Genomic DNA, 6,724 nt, shown 5'->3' on the forward strand with positions numbered 1-6,724 from the left:
AGATTCCAGAAACTGAATTGAATGTTTTGTTTTTGACTAGTCTTCAATTAGTCAATCAAGTATTGTTTAATGTGTATGATGTTTGTTAGAAAATGTTAGGCAATTTCTCAGAAAGAAGACCAACCAATAAGTCCACAGATAAAGTGGTGGCAAATCTGAAAAGAAAAGAAATTTATTGGAATGTTCTTAGTAGCTGCTTTAGCTTCATAATGCATAGATATTGACTTATTTTTTTTAGGTCATCTTACTTATATAGATGACCAGCAGCATTCTGTGGCATTTGAATATGCTGATGAGCATTAGTTATGGCATCCAATCAGCTTCCAGTTCCTTGCCACTACAAAAAGGGCTACTACAAATATATTTGCACATGTGGGACCTTTTCTCTGTTTTAAGATCTCTTTGGGATATAAGCCCAGTAGAGACACTGCTGGATCAAAGGGTATGAACAGTTTTACACTCCTTTGGGCACAATTCCAAATTACTCTCCAGTTCACAATTTCACCAACAATGCATTAGTATCCCAGTTTTCCCACAACACTTCCAACATTCATCATTATGATCTTTCTTTTATTTTTTTTTAAAAAGCTTTTTATTTTCAAAATATATGCATGGATAATTTGACAACATTGACCCTTGCATAGCCTTGTGTTTCAGATTTTCTCTTCCTTCTCCCCACTTGCTCCCCTAGATGGCAAGCAATCCAATATAAATTAAACATGTTGAAATATATGTTAAATCCAAAATGTATAAACATATTTATACAATTCTCTTGCTGCACAAAAAAAAATCAGATTAAAAAAAGAAAGTAAATGAATAAGAAAACAAAATACAAATGAACAACAACAAAAAGAGTGAGAACATTATGTTGTGATCCACATTCAATTCCTTCAGTCCTCTCTCTGGGTGTAGATGGCTCCTTTCATCACAAGATTAATGGAACTGGTATCAATCATCTCATTGTTGGAAAGAATCACATTCATCAGAATTGATCATCTTATAATATTGATGTTGCTGTGTACAATGATCTCCTGGTTCTGCTCATTTCACGTAGTATCAGTTCATGTAAGTCTTTCCAGGCCTTTCTAATCATCCTCCTGAATAATGATCTTTCTTTAATGTCATTATTGCACTTATAATGACAATAATTGTCATTATTATTCAGGGCTCTTGAATTTTGTGTCCTGGGCTGTTTCTACCATGTACCCTAAGGAACATGAAATAGTAGTCAAGGTGAGGACATATGCTGTTTCCTGTCCTTAAGAAAGGAAGTACAAAAAAAAAGTTCACTGAGGAAAATAATTCCTTTAAAATTAGAATTGAGAAAATGGAAGCTAATGACTTTATGAGAAATCAAGATATAATAAAGCAAAATCAAGAAAATGAAAAAATAGGGGGAAAAACAAAATCTCATTGGAAAAACAACTAACCTGCCAAAATAGATTCAGGACAGATCATTTTAAAATTATTAATCTACCTGAAAGTCATGATCAAGAAAAGAGCCTAGACATCATCTTTCTTTCTTTTTTTTAAAAGTTTTTTATTTTCAAAATATATGCAAAACTTGTGTTCCAATTTTTTTCTCCCTCCCTTCCCTCCTACTCCCTCCCATAGATAATCCAGTATGTGTTAAACATGTGCAATTCTTCTATACATATTTCCACGATTATCATGCTGTACAAGAAAAGGATCCAAAAAGGGGAAAATGAGAAAAAAACAGAAAATAAGCAAACAACAACAAAAATGAAAATATTATATTGTGGTCCACACTCAGTTCCCATAGTCCTCTCTCTGCATGCAAATGGATCTCTCCATTACAAGTCCATTGGAACTGGCCCAAATTACCTTGCTGTTGAAAAAACCATTGAATATCAATTTTCAAGGAAAATTGTCCTGATATTCTAGAAACAGAGATAAAATAGAAATTGAGAGAATCCACTGATCACCTCCTAAAAGAGATCCCCAAATGAAAACTCCCAAATATTATAGCCAAATTCCTGAACTCCCAGGTCAAGGAGGAAATATTGCAAGCATCCAGAAAGAAACAATTCAAGTATAATACAGCCACAGTCAGGATAGCACAAAATTTAGCAGCTTCTACATTAAAGGAGTGAAAGGCTTGGAATATGATTTTCCAGAAATCAGTGGAGCTAGGATTACCATCAAGAATCATCTACCCAGAAAAACTGAGTATAATCCGTTATTCAATGAAATAGAGGATTTTTAAGCATTTGTGATGAAAAGACTAGTGCTAAATGGAAAATTTGATTTTCAAATAAACAGAACTCTACAGAAGTATAAGTAATCAAAAAAGTGATATCATAAGGGATTTAAGGTTTTATCTGTTTACATTCCTAGATGCAACGATACTAGTAACTCATTTGAATTTTCTCATTATTTTAGCAGTTAGAAGGAGTATATATAGACACACAGATGTGATTTGAATATGAAGGGATAAAATCTTTTTTTAAAATGATGAAATTAAGGAGTGAGAAAGGAATATACTGGAAGAAAGGGAAAGAGAGAAGTGGAATGGTGCAAATTATCTGCCATTAAAAAAAGAGTCAAGAAAAAAGTTTTACAGTGGAGGGAGAGAAAAAGGTGGGTGAGTGAACATTACTCTCATCAGAATTGCCTCAAAGGAAAAATAACATACATACTTAATATCTTACCCTACAGGAAAATCGAAGAGGAATGGGATATGGGAAGGGGGGGGAAGATGATAAAAGAGAGGTCATATTGGGGAAGGGAGTAATCACTTTTGAGGAGGGACAGGGTAAAAGGAAGAAAATAAATGGGGGAAAATACAGTTAGCAATAGTAATTATAAAAATTTTTTTCAGAAAATTTGTGCTAAGAAAGAAATAAAAAAGGGCTAGAGAGGGTCAGCTGCAACTATTTCCAAAAACAATATTTTTTTTAACAAGTAGATATTCTGGAGAATGGATCCAAGAAAATGCTGGATCAAAGAATCCTACCTTTCCCAAGGGTGGCACTGATGTCTCATAGACATGGATTCTGAAAGACTGATACCTGACCTAGACAGTAAGATACATAATAATGCAGCCATCCATTTGGAGGGCCAAATTTCTTGCGTTGAGATAAGGGTAAGAGTTATTATTGTTCACCCTTCATTTTCAAAGGGGACCAATGACATCATAGGATGACGTCTTGACTTTTTTTGTGAATTGGATTTGAGGAGATGGAGTTGCATAAAGTCATCAGCCTCATTCTCTCTTCCAGAGTCATTGAAGTCCAGGGACAAGTCAAACTGGGATTTTAATGTTTGACCAAGCTCCAAGTGCTTCACAACATCTGCTTCATTGTAATGGAATAGTATTGTTCTATAAAAAAGGACAAACAGAACATTTCAGAAAAACTTGGAAAGATTTACATGAATTGAAAGAGGCAGTAAAGCAATAATAATGGGAAATCTTCACTTTCCCCTTTAAGAGCTAGGTAAATCTAATCATAAAATCAACAAGAAATAGGTTAAGGAGAAAAAATAAACTCTGGAGAAAACTGAATGGAATGAGAAAGGGATATACCTTTTTTTTTTTTTTTTTTAATCTATAAATGGCACCTTCACAAAAATTTAAAACCTTACAACCAAATGCAGAAATACAGAAATATTAAATGAACCAATTTCAGACCATTATGTAATAAAAATCACATCCAATAAAGGGCTATGGAAGCATAGATTAAAAATTAATTGGAAACTAAATCATCTAATCCTAAAGAATGAATGGATCAAACAACAAATAATAGAAACTTTCAAAAATTTCATGAAATAGAATGAAAACAATTAGGCAACATACTCTCTTCTCTCAGTCTCTCTCTCTCTCCTCTTCTCTTCTCCCTTCCCCTCTCCTTTCCTCTTCTTCCTTTCATCTTTCCCTCCCTCCCTTCCTTTCCCTATCCCCCCCTTTATAAATATGTCAATAAAAGAGAAAGCAAGCAGATTAATGAATTGGGTATGCAACTAAAAAAATAGAAAAAGAATAAATTAAAAATGTGTAATTAAACACCAAAATGGAAAATCTGGAAATCAAAAGAGATTAATAAAAGTTGAAAAAATTAAACTAATAAAATGAGGAGCTAGTTTTATGCAAAGAAAAGCCCACCATCAATAAAATAGATAAACCATTGGTTAATTTTATTTTTAAAACAAGAAAAAAATTGCTTACTGTCTTGGGGAGGGAAGAAGAAAAGTATGGACTCAAAATCTTATAAAAATGAATGTTAAACATTGTCTTTAAATGTAATTGGAAAAAATAAAATTCTATTTTAACTAAAATAAAATAACTATGGATAATATAAAATACTTTGGAGTCTACCTGCCAAGACACTATGCGAACATAAAACACTATTCACACAAATATAGATCAGTCACAAAAGATCAAGAATACTAAGAGAATTAATGACAAAAAGAAAACTGAAGGAAAATGTTCTAGCAGTATCAGATTTCAAACTATATTACAAAATGATAATCATCAAAATAATCTAGTTGGGGACAAATTGAATACCACTTAGCTTAGGTGGGTGTTTCAACTGGCCAAAGAAACCCAGTAGGGTAATAAAATAATTTTATTTTCAGTTCAACATGGTCATTCCCTAGGTTATTCCCTCTTACTTGATTAGTGAACTCTAAAGTTTCTTAAATATCTTTCTTGTAGTAGATGGAGCCATCAATGAATCAGGCAAAATAATATTAATAGGTCCACTAAAATAAAAAAAGGCAAATTGCAGGGTATGGCCAAGAATTCTCAATCTCTAGCATAGTTACCATCTGTTTTTGAAAGGCATAAATATTGAACAAACATAAGCAATAAAAAATTTCCTTAACAAAAGAAGCTTCTTTTATTTTACCTATTATGTTAAAAGGGCATCCTACCGGACCCTGAATTTTCTTAATGTACATTTTCCACATATATCAGCTAAGGTAGGCCATCAATTATTGTGGTCTTATCTGACCCCATTAACATTATACCATCAATGTAATAATGTACATCAATGACTTCTGAAAAGGAAAACTCTTTGCCCATCATAATATATCAGTATAAGAGAGACAATCCTGAATATTAGTGAAATTTATTCTCAGATGAACGTTCTTGTGTAATCTTAGACATAGAAATAAGAGAAACAAACATTGGTGAGATCATGGCCTGGACTACCTGGTCTATGACATTAATAAGGTTCAGGTTCCTGTAGTCCACAACTTACATATCATCTGCCTTTCTTACAAATCAGGCAGGTTTGCCACAAAAGGGGCTGATACATAACAAAGTGCCCCAGCTTTATTTATCTCCATCACTTAAGAGAATACCTGGGGACCTGATATTATAGTATTGACTACACAAGGATGAATGGGCAACTCTAAATAGTTTCCATCTAGCTCTAACTACAATAACCTATTTAGACATTGTTGAAAGGATCCACACAAATAACTGAGCACAAGATATCCCTTTTCTTCATAGTCTCTCCTCTATAATTACCTTCCTACTCACCCCTGTTTTCCAAATGGAGCAAAAGACTTTAGGGCATACCTTATTTTTTTTTTTTTTTTTTTTTTTGTGGGGAGGCTATCAGGAAGCTGCAGCAAGAAAAATATAGTTTGTTTTTTTTTCCCCCTCTACTCCAGGCTAATCAAGTCCTAAGGACCTGTTGCATTTTTGTGAAAAAATAAATAAAATAAACCAAGTTATCAAGGAGGATAGATATTTGTCCTATTACACAGAATCACACGACAATCAGGTTCAAAGGTATGTAGACTCCCAAGTATTTTACATATTCAGTAATTATAAATTTTCTCTTCTTATCACTTCTTGATGTTTTTTTTTTTTGGTGATGTGTAGAAACACTCAATGGATTTATTCTATATCCTGCAACTTTGCTGATGTTATTATTTTGATTAGTTTTTAGTTGACTCTTCTCTCATTCACAAAAAAATAAATAAAATAATTTTGTTTCTTTTTGTTTATACTATTCCTTTAATTTCTTTTTCTGGTCTTAATTTAAAATAATAGTAGTAATTAAAATTTTAATATTATTGGCATATAATTTGGTGAAATACTTTCTAATTATCCTTTATTATCTTACTATATTGCAAATTTTCCTTTTTCCTTTTTGATGCTGATAATTTGGTTTTCCTCTTTTGAAAAATTAAATAGCTAATCACTTATGTTTGTTTTTCTCTTTCAAAAAATCTAGCTCTTATTTTTGCTTACTAATTCAATAATGTTTTATTTTAAATATTATTAAACTCTTGTGTAATTTTTTTTCAGATCTTCTAGTTTGATGTTTAATTGTGATTTTAAAATCTGTTGTTTTTCTAAGGTTTTTTAGCTGTATGACCAATTCACTGACTTTTTTTTTCCTCTTCTGCTAATGAAAGTATTTAGAAATAAGAATTTTCCCTTAAGTACTGTACTGCTTTGGCAAAATCTCAAAATTTTTGGAAGTCTATTTAATTGTTGTCATTATATTTAACAAAATTATCTATTATTTCTATGCTTTGTTATTTGAAACAAATTCTTTAGGACACAAAAAGTATTAAAAATTATCTAAAGACTTAATAACCTTAGTATTGAGTTATTAAGTCTTAGGTTAATTTTAATACTTTTTTCAAAAGCTTTTTATTGAAAATAATTTTAATATATTATGGTTAGTAAAGAATGCATTTAATAGTCCTATTTTTCTGTAGATATTTTTGAAATTTCTAAGTC

The sequence above is a fragment of the Sminthopsis crassicaudata genome, chromosome 4, assembly GCF_048593235.1.
Source record: "Sminthopsis crassicaudata isolate SCR6 chromosome 4, ASM4859323v1, whole genome shotgun sequence".
Classification (NCBI taxonomy): Eukaryota; Metazoa; Chordata; class Mammalia; order Dasyuromorphia; family Dasyuridae; genus Sminthopsis; species Sminthopsis crassicaudata.